The 19,561-nt window shown below is 57.1% G+C and overlaps 1 protein-coding gene across 6 annotated transcripts in view; it reads left to right on the forward strand.

The window, feature by feature from the left end:
• The first annotated feature begins 4,936 nt into the window (after positions 1–4,936).
• Positions 4,937–19,561, forward strand: part of MYOCD (myocardin) — a 219,484-nt gene continuing 204,859 nt past the window's right edge. For 3 of the 6 annotated variants that reach the window (XM_039562412.1, XM_039562414.1, XM_039562413.1), the window contains exon 1: positions 4,937–5,070. The gene's annotated coding sequence lies outside the window, so the exon portion shown is untranslated. The remainder of the gene's footprint in view (positions 5,071–19,561) is intronic. The other 3 variants (XM_039562419.1, XM_039562421.1, XM_039562420.1) reach the window with 1 other exon arrangement.

The following is a 19,561-nucleotide window of genomic DNA, read 5'->3' on the forward strand; positions in this document are numbered from 1 at the left end:
CCGGTTCCAGGGTGTCCCTCAACAAGTGCTGTCCCAGCCCTGTTATCCCTACACAGGCAGGTGCCACCACCAAGGGAGGTGCCCAATTCCCTTTGCCGAGTGAGAGTTATCCCTGGGGCAGAGCATCCTGGTGCTGGAGAGCATCCCTGAGTCCCTAGGGCTGGCTGGGTGCCTAAGCAAAGTATTTGTACCTCAGCCATGCAGTGTGTGGGGTGAAGAAGTTATTTCATGTTTTAGGGCATGGCTGCTGCATCCACCCCTGTCACTGCCCCGGCGGGACAGGGCTCCTGCCTCTGCTTCGTACACACCCCAGAGCCCTGGGATTCTGCACTGTGGTGGAGCTCAGGCTGCCCACAGCAGGGACATGAGGTTTCTGTGTCTTCCCTTGGATGGCAACTTGAGGCTTCACAGACTCTGAAAAGGCATTTTCATTCCTTGATGTGTTTTTTGTTTCTGTTTAGAGTATTTCCAGGGAAAAGCTTCAGATCACAGGCAGGGAAGGAGCTTTCCTGGAGGACTGGGGCTTGACATTGCCGGAAGAGCAGCCCCAACACAGACTTTAGGCTGGCAGGTCATTCTGCCCCCTGTGCCAGGTGATGTTCAGAGGACGGATAGGCTGAAGCAGGGGTCCTTGGGTGCTGTGTGCCCTGGCGTGCTGCTCTCAGGGCACCCTGCTGCAGAGCTCACTGCCCTTGCAGTGGGAGTGCCTGCACACCCCACCCCGCACCCTGGCACTCCATGCAGATCGATCCACCACCTTGTGTGCTGTTGCATATTCAGTGTCATCCTGAGCCCTTCCTGAGAGCTCCCTCCTTGCACACAGGAAGGGCTGCAATACCCGTGTGGAACCCCAGCGCTGCCAGCTCGGCGCTTTCCTGACCACGCCACTCACACAGCTCACCCTGGTGTCCTGGTGGGTTTGGGTGGTGCCACGGCTCCGGCAGGCCCCAGGGGTCACACCATGGCTCCCGAGCCCTTTGTGGGATCCTGACCCTGGAGACATCCTGGCTGCTGGGCTGGGCTAAGGGGGTCAATGAGGATGTGCCGAGATGATCAATAGACCAGCTCCTGCAGGGAGCATCTAGGCTCAGGGCACAGAATCTGGCCGGGTGCTGGGCAGAGGACACTTTGCTCTTCCAGCACCTCAGAAGCAGCTGAGATATAAAGGCCGTGAGGAAAAATCACCCTGCACGGCTGCTGATCACATCCCTGAGCCTGGCAGGAGCTCCTGAGGGTGGTGGTCCCCCAGAGCTGCGCTGGCGCTGAGCGCGGCCAGGGCTGAGCCCCACGGCCCCGGGGCTGCCCCGCTGCCCGGTGTCCGTCCCGCTGCCCTGTGTCTGCCCCGCTGCCCGGTGTCTGCCCCCTGCCCGGTGTCTGTCCCTCTGCCCGGTGTCTGTCCCACTGCCCGGTGTCTGTCCCTCTGCCCGGTGTCTGTCCCTCTGCCCGGTGTCCGTCCCTCTGCCCGGTGTCTGTCCCACTGCCCGGTGTCTGTCCCTCTGCCCGGTGTCTGCCCCCCTGCCCGGTGTCTGTCCCTCTGCCCGGTGTCCGTCCCGCTGCCCGGTGTCTGTCCCTCTGCCCGGTGTCTGTCCCTCTGCCCGGTGTCTGCCCCCCTGCCCGGTGTCCGTCCCTCTGCCCGGTGTCCGTCCCGCTGCCCGGTGTCTGTCCCTCTGCCCGGTGTCTGTCCCACTGCCCGGTGTCTGCCCCGCTGCCCGGTGTCCGTCCCGCTGCCCGGTGTCTGTCCCACTGCCCGGTGTCTGCCCCGCTGCCCGGTGTCCGTCCCGCTGCCCGGTGTCCGTCCCTCTGCCCAGTGTCTGTCCCTCTGCCCGGTGTCCGTCCCGCCCCGCTCGGGGTTGGTGGCCGTGGCCACCGGGCTCCGCAGCGGCTCCCGCTGCCCTGCCCCTCCTGCCCCGGAGAGGGAACGGAGCCAGGCTGCAGGACGAGCTCCTCCAGCTGCAGCCGGGAACCCGCAGCTCATATTTCACCCCGCTAGCAGGTCTCCCACTCGGGTGACACCAAACGCGTGTCACACGCGCTGGAGGCACGGGCTGACGGCCCCCGGCCGCCCACACAGCCTCAGCCCCGGATCCTGCAGCCGTCTCCTGCCTCAATGGCTAAAATAAACTGTCTGATGCACAGCCGGCACAGCGGTGCTCGGGGCTGAGGCGAGACGGAAATCCAGCCACGCACATGCGGTGCCAGAAACCCCAGGTCGTGTCAGCACCTGCTTGGATCCAGGGTGCTCCCACATGCAAATCCCGCGTCCTGCTTCCCATCGCCAACACCCCGGGACACCCCCGGTGTCCCCATCCCGAGCACACACAGTGACACAGCCACTGCCACACTGCCACTGCCACACTGCCACCGCCCCTGGAGCACCGTGGCACCCACGGGCAGCAAGAGACCCCATGCACCGCTGTTGGTGCTCAGCGGGATTGCCAGGGGGGCAGCCCAGTCTGTGTCTGCCACCTCCGTGCCACCCACTTGTAGTCCTGAGCTATCAACACACTTGTCCTGGGCTGCACAGCCTGGAGGGCAGAGCTGAGCCCCTCTGCTGTGGGTAATTTCAGCTCAAGTTTTGACGGGATAAACCCACCAGGTGTGGAGCTGGCAGGGAGGAGATCCCCCTCTGGCCTGGGGTGTTGTACTGCTGTCAGCACACAGGGCTCGCTCTGGAAGCTGCCCCTGAAGCCACCCTGCAGAGCTCCCTCTCCTCCTCACCCTGGCCTGGCTGCCAGCACTGGGCCATGGCTCTGATGCTGCTGCAAGAAGGTCCTGCTCCACCTGAGCTCTTGTGGCAAAACTGTCCTGAAGATCTTCCTCTGCAAGGACCTTCTGGCAAAAACTCCAATGTCCCCCATGGGCTGGGACAGTGGATAGACAGCAGATGGCTTGGAAGAAAACCTGAGGGAAGTGTGAGTTGTTCCACTGCCCAGTGTGGACTCTGAGCTCTAAGGATGGCAGCCTAAATAACAACACAGGCATTGTATTGGTATAGAAACTTGTTAAGACAGAAACTCTCACCTCCCCACCCCAGAAATGTCACTGTTTCCCTTTTTGTGCCTCTCTTAAAACCCACCTGCTTCTCAAGGACATTTTGTATGGACTGCAGCTCTGCCCTGTGCAGGCACACCATGAGCAGACCTCTCCTGGGCATGTTTGGATGTGACACTGAAGTCCCACACAGGCACCATCATGCCTGTCTCATCATTGGTGTGGGCCCTTTTGGGGCTCTGGCTCAGGTCTCTCCTAGACCAGGAGCTGCTTTGCCAAAAGGACTTCACTTCCAAGCTGCTGTGTAAACAAACCCGGTGGGAGCCGGGGATTTATGGAAGGGCTGGAGAAGGGCTGGTGGAGATCCCCCCACTCCGTGTCTGCCCGGCCAGTGACTGCTGCACAGACCAAAGGGACGTGTTTGTTAGTGTGAACAGCAGGTTCGCCGGCGGGGGAGTTTACAGCGAGATGGATATAAATAAATAGAAGGAAAAGGACTTTCCCTGCCTGGGGAGTGGCGTCCTGCCCACCCGGGGAGGGCTGCCCTTGGCCTGGATGCCGGTTGGAAGAGGGATTTGCTTCCAGGGACCTCCCTGCTGGTGTCAAAAAACCTAGAGGATTTCTTTTCTTTTTTTTTTTTTTTTTAGGGGAGGTGGGCCAGGGTGAAAGTTGGGGAGAGAGAAGGGGGCTGCTACCAGCACTGTCCCCAGCACCACAATGGCACTGGGGCCACAGGTGGCTGAACATCATTCTGCTTGTTATCAGCGAGGAGAAAGCACTGGGGACGTGCAGGGCAGAGGCAGAGGAGGTGTGGGGAGCACAGGCAGGGAGCCTTTGGGGCTCGGCGTTAATGGGGGAAGGAGGTCCAGGCAGAGCAGAGGTTCCTGCTGCCTCCTGAGCTGTTCCGTGCTCACGGGACTCTGGTGAGCCCAGCTGGTGAGGATGGCACCTGGGAAGGTGCTCTCCCCATGCTGTTCCCATCCCAACAGCAGGAGCCTGCAAACCTCCAGGCTTCAGCCAGGTGCTGAGATCCAAAAGAGAAAGGGTTGATTTAAGGGATAGCAAAGGGCTACAGCCTGCACTGGAGCAGCTCAGCCCAGCTCAGCCCAGCAGGATGGCCTAGGATAGTCCAAGCCATGAAAAATGGCTTCACACTGATGAGAGGGCAGGGTTGGATGGGATATTGGGAAGGAATTTTTCCCTGGGAGGGTGGGCAGGCCCTGGCACAGGGTGCCCAGAGCAGCTGGGGCTGCCCCTGGATCCCTGGCAGTGCCCAAGGCCAGGCTGGACACCGGGGCTTGGAGCAGCCTGGGACAGTGGGAGGTGTCCCTGCCATGGCAGGGGTGGGATGGGATGGTCTTTAGGGTCCCTTCTAACACTTCCAAACTTTCCTGTGCTTCTCTGTGCCCCCTCCTTCGGCTCACCATAGCCAGCACTCCCAGTTCCACCCAAGCAGGGGCACTTTGCAGTGCCAAGGTGACCTGTTCCCTGCTCACCCAGACTGGCCTCCCTGGGTGGAAAGAAATGCCCAGCACACACTGAGGCAACGGCTCTGGCAGGGATTGACCCATAACTCCCAGCCCTGGCTGGGATCCTGCCCCACTCCTCACTGCCAGGGCACGGCTCCCTCAGGTGCCTCTGCTCCTCTCTGCCAGGGCACAGACACTTTATGGGGGTGCAGAGAGACTGGGGGGGACGGGGTGCTGCTGCCCCCTCCCCATGCAGCCCCAGGACTGAGTGTGCCCCGGCTGGGGCAGCCCCAGCCCCGGAGCTGTGCCAGAAGGGGGACAGCAGCAGCAGAGGCACTCGGGCAGCTCTCCCGGGAGGCCCCGTCCCCCGCCTCTGCTCCGCGGGCTGCAAGAAGTTAATTTATTTTTGGAAAAGCAGCTCGCAGAGTTTGTCTAATTCCACCCGCACCAGCTCCGTTCACTCTATTTTAAACCAGTTCTTACTGTGCTTCAAGTTTATAAAACACAATCAGTGCTCCCTGGTCAAAGCAGCCCTAACCCGCGGAGCAGGCGAGGAGTGGCAGAGCAGCATCTCCTCCAGGACGCTCTAGCTCAGCCGAAAAGCCCACAGGTAATTAATTAATGCTTCCTCCTTCGTGTTGTTCTGTCCTCCGGCCGCTTTCTCCCGTGCGGGTTTGGTTACGGTGACACACGGCACTGGTGTGTGGTGGCAGCTTCAGGGACATGAGCACAGCCGGACATCGCTGCTGCCTGCTGCTGCTCCTGGGCTTTTGTGGGATCTCAGTGGCACCTGGCAGGTCGTGGACTACATGGAGATCTCTGTGGAGTGTGGCGCTTCTCCAGGAAGGGGCACAAGGTGTGTTTGGCCAGTCAGGAGCTGGCCGTGCCGGAGGCTGGCAGGGAGAGCTGCTGCGGAGGCAGCGGCTGGCTGTGCTCAGGGAGGATGGTGCTGATGGGCCGCTGAGGTTCCTAAAGATTCGTGCCGTGCTGCAGCCATTCGGAGGCTGCTCTGGTGGTTTCTCTGGTGCCACCAACCCATCTGGCACGGTGGGTCCCCCCCAGCAGCTCAGGCTGTGCGGTGGCACCCTGCTTTTACTCCTCGTGCTTTGCCATGAGCGTGTCACGGCTCCCTGAACTGTGGAGGGTCGTTCTGATTGCACCAAATGCTCAGTGTTTAATGCAACTTCTCCGTGACTCACCAGTGCAACCCACAAAAACTGTTTAGAAGAAGCTCCGGCATTTCTCACACGCAGAAATCCAGGGCATTTATGGACCGCTTTGTTTCTATTACACGAATGCTTTGCAAAACGCTGCCAGTCAGAATCCACTGATGTCATTTGCTGAGCACTGAAGCGCTCGGGGGAGGTTTGTCAGCCTCGTGCTGGGGCTCTCTGGTGTCTCAGGGTTAAAGCTTTCGAAAGCGCCGCCTTGGCAGCCGCAGCCGTGACATTTCCAGCACGGATGGTTCGAGCGCGGAGCGGGAAGGGCGGCAGCGCTGCCAGGACAGGGCTGTGCCGGCTCCGCTCCTCCCTGCGGGCTGCAGGACCATCTCCCTCTGCCCTGTGGGCACCCTCTGTCCTCATCCGAGCGGCCCTCAGGGCATGCACAAGTGTTTTGGGAAAAGCGGGGAGGGTTCGGGGTTGAGCGCTGTGCGTTGCAGCCGCCGCTTCGCTCGGAGCCGTCTGGATCCCGCTTTGCTGTTTCTTGTTGCCTCTCACCGTTTCGGCTGTGAGTGTGGGGAAAAAAACACCTCAAAAGGCAGAAAAATTAAAGTGCCTTGTTTAGGATTGCGTGACCCGATCTCTCCTATAAAAGCCACTTGTCAGATGGCCCCGGGGACAGGAGCAGGCGGTGACCCCAGGTCCCCCTGGCCAACGCTGCTGTCTGGTGCTGCCTGTGTATTCTGGTGGTCCAGCTTGGAGGGGAAGGGAAATGCGGTTGTTGTGTGGAGTGTTCAGGCTAAAAATAGTTTCCCTCTCGTGCTCCATCTGAATGGGCAGCCACATATGACTGTACATGGATTTGTCTGATAGTCGCCTTTCAGTGTAAGAGACAAAATATCTTAGTTATGGCTTTGTTCTTCAGCTAACAATGGGTAGCTAAAAATATCCGACTTTGTTCCACTCAATAAAGTTCTCTCAAGGGGAGACACTAGCGTTACATTTTTGCCAAATCCATGCAAAACACAGCCAAAGAAAATGCACATTTTTGCCAACAACTTTTCATAAAACGAGTAACTAGCAGAAAACTCCATACTGTTCGGCTGTGCTGTCTGCTGTGCAGCATCCCGGGACTCCTGGCTGCCTCGCTCCCCGGGAGCATCCGAGGAGGGCGAGGCACATGGGGCTTCCTCCCACCCTCATCCTCCTCTGGGCACGCTCCAGCTGCTAGCCAGCTGCCAGAGCGTTTGGGCTCGGGCACAGGGTGAGGCGCTGCTGCCTGCTCGTGCCTGGCAGAGGGTGATTGCCTCACCCCTGCCAGTGCTGGCTGCTTGGTGGTCGCTGTGGTCTCGCTCCAATTCCCTTATTTCCCGTTTGATGGCAGCCAGGGCTGGAGGCCGGCCAGGCCGGCCCCGTCCCGCTGTGCAGGCTCAGTGCTGGGGTTTGTGGGGAGCCTGGCACGGCTCTGCCGCGCACTCGCAGCCTGACAGGCAGGAGGAAAGCAGCAGAGACCTCACCGAGCTGGCACGGGCCCTGTGGGGAGGAAGGAGATGGACTCTCCTGCGCTCATCCCCATCTCCACAGAGGATCTCTCCCTCCCCACTGCTCTGCCTGAGTCCCAGCTGCAAAGCTGGGAGCTGCTCACAAAAAGGCTGGGAGAGGCAGGAGAACCATCCCATGCTGTCTGTCTGTGGAGGCCAGCCTGCTCCGTGTGTGACAGTCCCTCCTGGGCAGAGCAGAGCGGGGTGAGCCCAGCTGAGGAAGCCCCTCTTTCCATGTCAGGGCTGGTCTGGACGAGAGAGCAGCCACACTGCTGGCATCAGGAGCTTTTCTTTCCATTCCAAGTGGTCTGGATCAGCTGGAGCTTGGTTTGGTTTGGGCTGCACAGTGGCCCAGCAGGTGCTGGCTGAGTGGGACCAAGTCTTGTTTTACCTGTGCCCTGCATTGGGAAAAGTGGTTGAGCTTCTTCTGCCTTCTGTGGTACTGGAGTTTTCCAGGTTTTTTTGTCTCTCAATCATTCCTGTAGCTCTTCTCTGAACCCACTCCCATTTTCCAACATCTCCCCTGTTATGTACACAATGGCCAGCAATGATTTCCCTCATTGTGCTCTCTCTCTCTGTGCTGTATTTGCTCTCCAACCCAGTGTCAGGTCCAGAGCTCCAACCCCATCAGTTTTCACTGTGTGCCCTCCCGCAGCTTTGTCCCCTCACTGCTTTTCTCCACTCCATTTTTCACGTGTCCATATTAAAACCCATCAGAATTCAGGGAGAGACATTCCAAAGGAGCAGGGAAGGTTTGGGTGCTGTGGCAGCAGCAGTGCCCTGGGCCAAGCCCTGTGCAGTTGCTTTGATGCCGGTGAGCAGCCGAGGGTGCAGATGGAGGAGGGACAGAGGCCCGGGGACATCGTGTGGCTCTTCCACACCTCATGGCTGAATGAAACCTCCCTCTGCATGGTGGTTATCCCACTCCTGCACTGCCCCTGGTGTGGAGGACCTGTCTGTGCTGGAAAGGCCGAGCTCCAAAGGTGGGATGCCCACCCCACACGTGGCTCTGGGGAAGAAGCCACGGCCCGACGTGATTCATGCAGTGTTTGCTGCTGCAGCATCCCCGGAATGTACCTGCTTTATTTCTTGGCCTTCTTGCCTGTTACTGGAGAGGAGCTCAGCTCGCACACCGGGGTTTGGATGACAAAGAGATCCAGCCCTGCTCTCAGGCTCGGGGGTGTCTTCTACCAGGACAAAGCCCCCGAGCTGGAGGGCAGGGACCTGCCGGGATGTTGTTCTGCCAGACGTGACACATGGGTGGCAGGGCTTTGTGTCACGTCCCCACCTCTGAGCCCCCAGCAGGGTGGATGTGCGTGTCCTCCATCACGAGCTGCCTGTTGGGCACGGTCTGCAGGTGTCCCCTGCTCTGGGGGGAGCTCAGTGGTGTCCCACAGTGCATGGTGGGGACACGGCTCATGGTGCCAGCTCACCTGTGGGCTACCAGCACAGACCCCTACGCTCACCAGAGCAGAGGCAGGAGGCACCAGACTCCTCTGCCAGCCTGTTCCCCACGGAGCTGAGCCTCCGAGCCCAGTGTGTGCCCCACAAGAGCAGCAGCCCTTGTGCGTCCCTGCCCTTCCCTGGCTCCCACAGGGCACACACTGCATAGACAAGACTGTGTTTAGGGAAGAGTCCCAGAGTCCACCTCCCCTGCCAGCCTCCTTCCCACGCTCTCCTCAAGGGCCCAGCCCACCCTCGGGACAGGGGGCCAGGGTGCTTCTGAACCAGAACTGCCAGGTTCCTTCAGGATTCTCTGGCCCTGCCGTGTCCATCGTGCAGTGTGTCCCAGCCACAAGGCAGCCACCAGTTTGGGCTGTTGGCAGTGTCCTGGAGAAGGCACCAGGGAAGAGGACACACTGTCAGGGGCCTTTTCTGACTCACGTTGATTTATGGACCAACCTCAAGCCAAAAAATTCACTCTGCTTGCACGGGCATTTTTGGAACAGATGCAGGGGGCTTATCAGCTGTCTCCAGGGGTTTCCTGGCTCTGACCTCTATTGTGACAGTGTGACAGCCACAAGCAGCCTCAGGATGGGGCTGCCCCCCCTCACAGCACTGGGGTGTGGGGTCTGCTGGTGCTCTGTAGAGATGGCAGTGGGACTGGGCCTGGGGGTGCTGGTGCTGTGGGTTGTGTCTCCCCTCCAGACAGAGCTGTGCCTTGTGGGGAGCAGCCAGTGTCCCAGGAGGGTTGGTTTTGGTAGGATATTGCCCATCACCCAGCACGCTGTGCACTGTGATTCCTGGAGCAGCCCTGGTGGGCTGGCAGGTGTGGGGTGCAGGAGCAGTCGGTGCCTTTGAAGAGCTGTGAAGGAGTGAAATGATCTAAAATAAAGTCTGGGCTAAAATGAGCGGGCTTTGTCACTCACCCCTCATGCTGAGCAGGACCTGCCTTCCCCAGGGGTGTGCCCAAGGTGCCAGGCACCTTCCCCTGAGCCCTCCGAGTTGTCATCCAAGTGCAGCATCTCACGCCCAGCATCTGTGGCTCCCTGGACCAGTCTCCAGAACTTTCTTCTCTCCTTACAGTCTTCTAATCCTTTTAACTGCGGGGCTGGTTTTATCCTTTATGTGTTTTCTTGGGCCTCCCAAGGCCAAATCTTCCCCATGTGCTGCTTTCGCCACTGGAAGGGAAGAAAACAAAGTGGTTGTGGCCTGATGAGGGTGACTTCCTGGGGTGCTCTCACTTCAAAAGGCTTCTCTGCACTGGGGTGAGTTTGTGAGCAAGGGGGTGATGCTGTTCCCAGTGCATTGAAGTGGAAGGACTGACTTTGCAACTTTCCTGCATTTCTAGGAGCCAAACTGCTGCTGATGTAGGACAAAGAGCAGGAAATAGGGCTGAGCATCTCCTCACAGGAGCTGGTTTTGAGGCAGGGACTTGCTGAAACGCCGAGGGAGCTGGGGATGAAGGGCTGGTGAGAGCCTGGGGACCCCGCTGGGTGCGGATCCAGCCCAGCACACGCGTGTGCGTGCTGCTCCCTATCTGCACGGCGGGCTGGGCAGTAAATCACGGATCAGGGGAGATGGGCTGCCGGAGCAGGTCATTCTGCAGGGCTCTGACATGGCCCAGCCAGCTGCTGGACGGGGCAGAGGGAGTTGTTTAAGCACCAGCAGCGGCACACCCTGCCTCGGGTCCGACAGCTCATTCGCAGCGCGAGTAACAATAACATGCCTTTGCTGCTGACGGAGGGTTGTGATGCCATGTGGGATTTGCTCCCAGCTCAGGAAATGCTCCTGGAAAAGTCTTTTCCCTCCCAGAGTTATCAGGAGAGGCGCGAGTCCCTTCTGAAGCGGGAGGATGAAGAACAACTCCCCAGAGACGTGGCAAACGCTGCGGAACAGCCCCGCACGGCTGTTTGAGCTCCAGCTCAAAGGATCCCGCTGCCTTCTGTCCCTGCAAGGCTCGCAGGGCCCTATTCCCGCCCCACAAACAGCACGTAGGCATCTCCACGGTGGCTGTCATCGCCCTGCCGAGGAGCTGTCCCAGCGCGCAGTGCCGAGCCCTGGCCCCGGGGCTGACAGGCTGCTCCCTGCCCGGGGATCGCCCCTCGGTGCATCCCTGTGCCACGAGGCTTCCCCTTCTCGTCATCCCTGTGCCGCAGGGCTTCTCCTTCTCTGCATCCCTGTGCCACGAGGCTTCCCCTTCTCTGCATCCCTGTGCCGCAGGGCTTCCCCTCTCTGCATCCCTGTGCCACAGGGCTTCTCCTTCTCTGCATCCCTGTGCCACAGGGCTTCCCCTTCTCCGCATCCCTGTGCCGCAGGGCTTCCCCTCTCCGCATCCCTGTGCCACAGGGCTTCCCCTTCTCTGCATCCCTGTGCCACGAGGCTTCCCCTCTCCGCATCCCTGTGCCACAGGGCTTCCCCTTCTCTGCATCCCTGTGCCGCAGGGCTTCCCCTTCTCTGCATCCCTGTGCCACGAGGCTTCCCCTTCTCCGCATCCCTGTGCCACGAGGCTTCCCCTCTCTGCATCCCTGTGCCGCAGGGCTTCCCCTTCTCCGCATCCCTGTGCCACAGGGCTTCTCCTTCTCGTCATCCCTGTGCCGCAGGGCTTCCCCTCTCCGCATCCCTGTGCCACGAGGTTTCCCCGTCCCTGGCGGAGCACAGGGGACTGAAGCTGGGACATCGAGAGTGCTCTGAGGAGTGCTGCTCGGAGCAGTTAACCCATAGCATACAGGGGAAACAGATAAAGGATGTCTGAGCCTGGAGTGGGAGGCAGCAGCTCCTTGCAGAAGCGTGGGATGTGCCAAGAGCCCCGGTTTTGTAGCTGTACAAGAGCCTTGACACCAAGCCCGTGCTGGCTCTTCCTCTGGGGATTCTGCCCCGGGCAGGGCTCGGGGGGATCTGCTCCCCTGGGCTGCCTCCGGGGCCCTGCGGCCGCAGCACGCACACCCTGCCTGCCCAGCTCCACGGCCATTTGTCACCAAGAAATTTAACTTTCTGAAGTCTGCAAGCTTGCTAAGAATAAACTTAATAAATTAGTGAGCATATTTAAAGTGCAGCACTGCTCGCTGATCTGGCATTTTAATCTACTCATGAAACTATCCAGAGTGTTTGCTCAGCGTGTGGCCAAGTTCTGAAATATTTGCATGCTGCTATTGTCAGTACATCTCCTGACCCTTTGCAAAAGGATGGCAGGAGGAGAGAATTTATAAGAATCTTCCACTGGCGAAGGTAGCGGGGCCGTTCCTGCTAACACACTCCTAGAGTTATCTCCCTGAGATCATCTTCGCCTGCTGTTCCAATCCAGTGGATGAGGTACTTTTAAACAATGCAGCTGTGGTTTATCTTCTCCAGGGCTACATATCCTCTTCGGTGACACACATTCCTTGCAGGTCAGTTGTAAAACATGTTGGATGTTGGCACATGGGCAGCCGGAGCCAACCAAAGCCACTCTTTCCACTCGGGAATGCCGCAAGAGCTGCAGGTTGGCCTGGCCTCTGCAGTGCCCAGCTCCTTCCTGCTGCTTCCCCAGAGGAGCAGGCAGGTGGGCAGTGGGAAGAGAGGCCTCGTGCAAGCCAGAGGAGGGTCAGAGCTGTGTGTAGGGCTCCAGGATAATCTGTCCCTGGATGCGTGCCTCCATCTGCCTGCATTAACTGCTTGTGCCCCGTGACCCAGGCTCCTCTGCAGCAGCGATCTGGCTTCTTCCCCATTTGTTTGTCTCACCACCCCAGTGTCACCACACATGATTTAATACATTTCCAGATCATTGATAAGGCAGTTGAATAGCCCAGGGCCCAGCCCTGAACCCCGGGGAGCTCCGTTTCCCCCCTCTGGGTGCAGGGTTCCCGCTGACAATCGCAGCTGGGACACCCCACAGCCAGCTTTTAATCTATTAAATATGGCCCGTGTTGATTGGCTATTGTTCTGGTTTCTTCATCAAAATGTAACAGTACCACGGCATCGCCTTGCAGAAGTTGGAGTGTTTTTTACCACTAATATTATTTTTATCAATCAAACTCGTAATTCCAGGAAAAGATGAATCTTAGTTTGACGTGCTCTGTTTTCTGTAAGTCTGTGTGAGCTAGCTTTAATCACATTTTTCTCACCTAAACTGGCCTGTGGCAGCCTTTGGAGGGGCCTGCCCAGAGCTGATGCCCGGCCTCTCCAGTGCCTGATTCAGCCAAACAAACACTGGTGAATGGGAGATTTCCTCTGGTGCATCTATCCCAAGTCTAACACAACCCACAGCCTCACCAGAGCTGTAATTATTCCCTTTACACTGGCAGAAGCTGCTGCTCCTTTGCTCAGGTTTGCAGCCCATACGTTGTCCTCAGCTCTTGGCTTTCCTTATCAGCTTTCTACAGCTTCTCACTTCTCATTCATCATTATCAGTTTCCACTTTCTTAAGTTATATATGGTTTTCTTATTTTTCACAGTTGTCTTCACTTCCCTCACTAGCCAGAGCTGTCTATTTTTTTAACCAACGTTGCCTTCTTTCTCAATTGTGGGATTGTGGTTTTGGGGCAACGCGTAAAATGTTTTTCAACAATTCCCACTTAGCATTCACATTTTTCTGATTAAATTCCTTCTCCCAATTGATTTGGTTCATAATTGTTTCCAGCTCTGTGAAACTGAATCGTTTTAGCATTAAGTGGATATATTTTCAGAACAGGGCTTCACTTTAAATATTCGCTGTATTGTCATTTTGCTTTTCAGTTAAATAAACTAAAGCACTCTTAGAGACTTTTGGCATGCATTTTAGGGTCACAGAACTGGGAAATGGAAATTGTTCCTGAGAAAAGTTGTTTTCATGATTTTTTTTTTGTCAACATGTATATTAATTTGAATAAACTGAGGCTTGTCTGAAATCCAGCAGCATGAAGATGGCATTGTCCCTCCTTTGGCAACTGAAAATTGAGGCATTAAGTCCAAAATTTTAGTTTTATTCTCCAAGTTTCCCCAACATTTTGTATTTGGCAATTAAAATCAGAAATCCTTCAGTCGCTTTGAGGTTTTCCAGATTTCACTGGAAATAAAACTTCATTTTTGTTTGTTTGTTTTTGTAGGAAAATTAAGTTTCTCTCTCAAATTATGAATTTGATGTCCCAAATACCACATTTCATTGACAAGCATTTGAGCAAGCTGTGGTAACTCGTTCTGGGGAGGATGCCCACAGCTGGAATGTCTCCTGTGGGTCACCCAGCTCGTGGCTGGACTCCTCTGTCCCGGACACGGCTGCCACCCCTCACTCCCCATCCCGAGCAGTGGCTGGCCGGTGTTTTTATCCACAGAAGGACAGGGAGATCCTGGTGGGCAGCTTGTGCTGGTCCAGCAGCCAAACCAGCCTGGGTGGTGCAGGGCTGCTCATGCCCTCCTGTGTGATGTCAGTGGAGCCCAGCTGGGCAGGAGGTTCCAGACCTCCCTTTTCACGCCAGCGTGGTGTGTCCAGCAGTGCCCACAGGGGAGAGGGTAAGTCCAAAGAGGCTGCTTTGGGAGGAGAAGGCAGGAGAAGGAAGGAGAAGGCAGGAGAAGGAAGGGGAAAGCAGGTCAAGACGTGACAAGGGAGGTTGCTACATCTGGACAGGCAGTTCCCTACCCAAAACCCCCAGAAAACTGTGAGGAGCAGGAGGAAGGACTGGTCACTCCCACCATGGGGCGGGATCTCTGCTGATTTCCAGGTGAGCAGATGAGACCTCAGCACAAGCCCTGCCTGTGCAGCCCCTGGTCGGGACCCTGTGGTTGGAGGAGCCTTTGTGAACCCCACACTTTCCTCCTGGCTCAGACACCTCCTGGCACTCTCGGGACCGGGGATTACAGGAGTTAACGTGTCTTGTCCTCATGAGTCACTTCTTCATTCCCACATTAAGCATCTGCAGTACCATTCAGTGGCTTTCAAGGACAGAAGGGACCATCTGCTCTGACCTCTGCATAGCAGACCAGGGACTTTCATCTGCTGGTTCTCGCATCCTGTCTGCAATGTGAGGTCAATAAAAAGCATTTCTTTTACACTGAGGTGCCCAGCCTTGAGTTAAAGCCTTTCTGCTGACAGCAAATCTGCTGCATCCCCAGCCAAGCTGGCCCAACTGGATCCACTGTGCTCTGTGTTAGAAGTGCACTGCAGATTTCTGTGCAGAACCTGGGCTCTGCCTGCCAGAGGAAGGAGCACTCTGCCAGAGAGGTCTCCCTCCCACGCTGGCGTTGCTGGATAACTGGAGACGCTCCCGCTGGCCTACGGAAAACAAAGCCCAATATTCCTGGGATTGCTTCTGGTTTTCTCCACATCTTTCAAGCTCCTTTAACACTCCCAGAGCCCAAGGCAGCCCAGGTAGGATTTTCCTCCAGCTCCCATCCTCCTCTTCTTCTTCTTCCTCCCCTGAGAGACCTATAAGATGTACACACACTTCTAAGGGCAGGATTTCCTTGAGGATGCTTCCTCATGGCTTCCCTGCTCCAGTCCCTATCTGGGAGATTTTACTGACCTGTCCATAATGGTCCATAATGGCCTTTCCCTCCTCAGCCACCTTGCCGAGTGTTGTTGTCCCCACCATTGGCCCTGGGCTCAGCAGCTGTGGGGCTCCCAGTCCTGGTGTGGACAGACTTGGGGGATCCTCTCACACTGGCCAGTTCCTCCAGGCCTCAGGGACTCCCCAGACCCCAAATATCAGCTGTGCCTGCTCATTCTGTGGGACAGCAACCCCCTTGGGGCAGCCTAAAAGCAAAGGCAGAGCTGGAGCGACGTGGTCACTCCTGGCTCCCTCATACCCTAAACTCAGGAGTCTCCTGGCTGACCCTAAGGAAGGAGTGTGTGAGACACGCTCCCAGGAGATCCCCCATCGCGACATCCAGGTCTGCTCCCTCTCTCCCCCTCTCCTCGCAGCCCTGGGTCACGTAACTCGTGCGCAGCACAGGCCAGACAGACTCTCTGGCAGACTCTCTGGCATCGTTTTTTCAGGCTTGATAAATGGGGCCAACTCCTCCAGATTGAACTCAAGAAAATACCATTATCTGCTGCGCAATGACTCAGAGATTGCATTGCAACATCTCGTTGGTAATGTCAGATCGCAGGCAACGATATTAAAAATGAGCATTTTACCCTGGACAGGGTATTAACTATGAAATTAAATCTGTATTTATTGCTTTTAGCCACGAGCATCCAGACCCTTCCAGAATAAATGTTTTCAGTTCCATGCAGGAAGGGTCTGTCATGTCCAGGCCAGACATTTCCAACCCACGTGCACCACCGGGATGCTGGGGAGCCGTGCCCTGTGATGTTATGGCAGATCCCATGAGCTCATCCCTCGTTTTGCTGGGCCAGTCTGACACACACAGAGCTCCACAGCCTTTTGTCTCTGAAGGAGTGCAAACACCAACAACTTGAATTTCACAGAATCGCAGAATCACACAACATCCCGAGCTGGGAGGGACCCACAAGAGTCATCGATGCCCAACTTCTGACCCTACACAGGACAGCCACAGGAGTCCCACCAGGTGCCTGAGAGCCTTATCCAAACACTTCTTGAGCTCCTTTGCCCTTGGCAAGTGCCTGAGCAGAGCAGGACGCGGCAGCATGGGGGTGGAGGGGGTGACTTGGGATGGGCTCCATGCCAGGACCATGGCTCCAGCCATGGCACCACGTGTGACAGGGCAGTGCAGGACTGTCACTGGGTTTCACACATGACAGGAGCCCCGTGACCCTGGCAGGGAGCGTGTGGCATCCCCAGGACAGGAGTCAGCATGGTTTCCCCAGCAATGGGAAGGCTGTGAGACCCCCCAGCCCTTCTCCATGCCCAGCAGCACTGTGTGTCATGGGTTTCCTTTTCCTGGGGAGAGAGTGAGATGCCCATGACCCCACCCTTTGCCATGGGAGAGATGCCTGGAGCCCCCAGGACCTCGTGCTGGCACTCAGCCCTCACCCAAGGTCACAGCAGCCCTGTGTGCCCCTGGGCACAGCCCAGGGAGGGCACAGACCTGCAAGGGCACAGCCCAAGCCTGGCTGGGCTGAGCAAGGAGAGGGAAAGGGGAACAGAGGTCCTGCCACAGCCAGCCTGGGGCAGCCAGGACACCAGCTGTGAGATCCTCTCTTCCTGGGCTGCAGGGTTTGATCCTCAACCTCCTCTTCCTCCTCTGCCTCTCAGTTCAGGAGCTTTTCTGCTGAACAAGAGGGTTTCACTGAAATGGCTGTTTTGAACAAAAAAAGCTCTGTTCTTGGGGGGATGGGGGGAATCAGCCAAGTGAATGCAAGTGTCAGGATCAAAGCCAGGTGGCTTTGTTTGAGAGCAAGTCGTTTATCAGTGGCATTTTTCAGTTGGGAACCAACAGAGCTTTAAAAGGATGGTGAGAAATGATGATGTTCAGTTTGATTCAGTTCCCTGCGTGTCATTTCTTTTCGCTTTTATTTTTTTATAACAAATGTTTGGAATGGCTCTTCGGTTGCGTTGAGCTTTTGTTCTGGATGAGCTTCTGGTGGTGCCTGGCTCTCTCACCAGCGTTCCCCAGGGTGTGTTTCCTGGACAGTGCGAGCCATGCTCAGCTGTGCAAGACATTGCCAAATACACCTGTAATTTCCAGACTGGCAGTCCATGATGAAATTCTGCCAAATTGGCTTTCCAGTGATGTTTCCAATGGTACAGATCAGCTTGAAGGACAGCAAACACAGCCAGCTCCTCATTCAGAAGGTGTGTGGAGCTCTGTGGTCAATACTGGAAGGGGAAAGAAAAGAAAACACTCCCAGCTTCCGTCAAAAGTCAGCAGAGAGTGGTTTGCACTCCCAGCTCATGGCAGCACTCCTGGGATAGCAGCACTCCCGGCATGGGCTGGGAGCGAGCCCACGGTGCTGCTTTAGGGCGTGTGCCAGGGTGGCTGCAGGGAGGGAGCCCCGGCTGCACGAGGGGCCCCGTCCTGCACACTGCGGGTTTGGCTGCTGCCCGGTTCTCCCTGGTGCCACGGCTGCTCTGGGGGTGAGGGACAGGGTGCCAGCGAGCGCCTGGCCCTGCTGGGACGGCCCTGAGCCCCTTCCCTGCACCCTGACCTGGGTGGGGATCCCCGAGTCTGCCTGGCTGAGCCCAGGCCTTGCCTCGCTGTAACACCAGTGTGCAACGCATCCTGCTCCCGTTCCCACAGCCCTCTCTGCCTTTCACCCCATCAGCAAGCTGCAGCCACGGCTCTTGGCTTGCATTCCCACCCTCCTTCCTCCCGTGCAGCTTGGGGTGTCCGCTGTCCCCTGGGGCGTGAGCAGCTGTCCCCAGAACATCCCCCCCAGGCAGCAGCAGAGCTCAGGCAGATTGTCACTCATGTCCCTTGGGAGAGTGGGATGAGTCCGACAGATTTAAGGGCTTTTCCAAAAGAGAAAAATACAGAGCACATACTTGTTGTTAAACACAAGAATACTTAATTGTTGTCAAGTGTAAAAATCACTTTCTGTTACGTTGTGCGAGCACGCCGCGGCCTCCCACGGAGCCTGCTGGCACCGAGTGCTCCTGACAGCTCTGCTGGGGCTGCCTGACCCCTCGGGAGAAAAACACCAGCGGGATGCACACCAGGGCCAGCCCTTCCGACGGGCCAGCACACCCTGCTCGGTGCACAGAGCTGGGAACATGCTTCCCAGCCCATGCCCGACTCCAGGGGACAGCTCAGTGCAGGCCCCTGGCAGGAGGCACTGATGGCCACCCTTGGGTCACCTCAAACCCTCGGACCTCCACCAAGGGCTGCTGGAGGCTGAGGGTGGTTGCCCAGGGCAGCCAGGGGTGCAACCAACAGGCCCCTGTGGTCATTAAAAGCACCTGGGCAGAGCAGGCTGACACTGTGGTGTCACCAGACATGTGGTAGTGATGAAGATGGTGAAGGGCTTGGAGGCTGAGGGAGCTGGGCTTGCTCAGCTGGAGCAGAGCAGACTGAGGGCAGAGCTCAGCGGGGGCTGCAGCTCCTTCTGAGCTGCAATCTCCGCTCCCTGGGACAGGGACAGCACCCAGGGAGTGGCTGGAGCTGGGCCAGGGCAGGCTCAGGCTGAGATCAGGGAAAGGTTCTTCCCCAGAGGGTGCTGGGCACTGCCCAGGCTCCCCAGGGAATGGGCACGGCCCCGAGGCTGCCAGAGCTCCAGGAGCGTTGGGACAGCGCTGCCAGGGATGCCCAGGGTGGGGTTGTTGGGGTGTCTGTGCAGGGACAGGAGCTGGACTGGGTGATCCTGGGGGTCCCTTCCAGCCCAGGAGATTCCCTGATTCTGTGATTCTATCCTGTAATTCTTCATGCTGGGCCACCAGCCTGCTCCAAGCACAAGTCCAGGGCTGTCTCTTGGCCAGCTCTACCCCAGAGCTCTCAAAAATGTGCCTGTTGTCCAAGTTTGGGGGGCCATGTGGACAGAGCACCCCTTCCTGAGGGGACAAACTCCAAGGGGAATTCATCACCTACAGAGATTGGGTTGGAAGGGACCTTAAAGACCCTCTAGTCCCAACCCGCCACCACAGGCAGTGGATAAAGGATCAGAAGGATGCCATTAACCCCTTGAATGCTTTCTCAGCCGGTTGTTTAGGAGTGTGTTAAGGTACCACCAGGCTCATTTGGAACTGTGCGTTTCCTTAGCATTGGCCAGGTCTTTTAGGAGTTTAACCAGGAATTTCTTTTGCTTAAATGGCTGTTTGGGGAGCGAGTACTCCTGTCTCGTACAGTATTTTACTGTGAATTATTGGGATGTACTTTCAGTGCCATAGCACCGTGTGGCTTTTGTCTGATTTTTGTACTGATTAAAATAAAAAGAAATCTCATTGGTACATTAAACAAGAAAGGTGAAGGGAATTCTCCTCCAGCAGGACATCTCCATGTGCTGATCTAACTTTCTGAAGCTGTGAGGACCAAGCTTGCATTTCCAAAAAAGAGTGAATATGGCAATTTCATTGATCTCCAGAGCAGAGCAGCTCCCACATGGCCTGAATGCCAGCGAGGAGGAGAAGGGCATGGGCAGCACCTGGAG

The sequence above is a fragment of the Corvus cornix genome, chromosome 18 (assembly GCF_000738735.6).
Source record: "Corvus cornix cornix isolate S_Up_H32 chromosome 18, ASM73873v5, whole genome shotgun sequence".
NCBI lineage: Eukaryota > Metazoa > Chordata > Aves > Passeriformes > Corvidae > Corvus > Corvus cornix.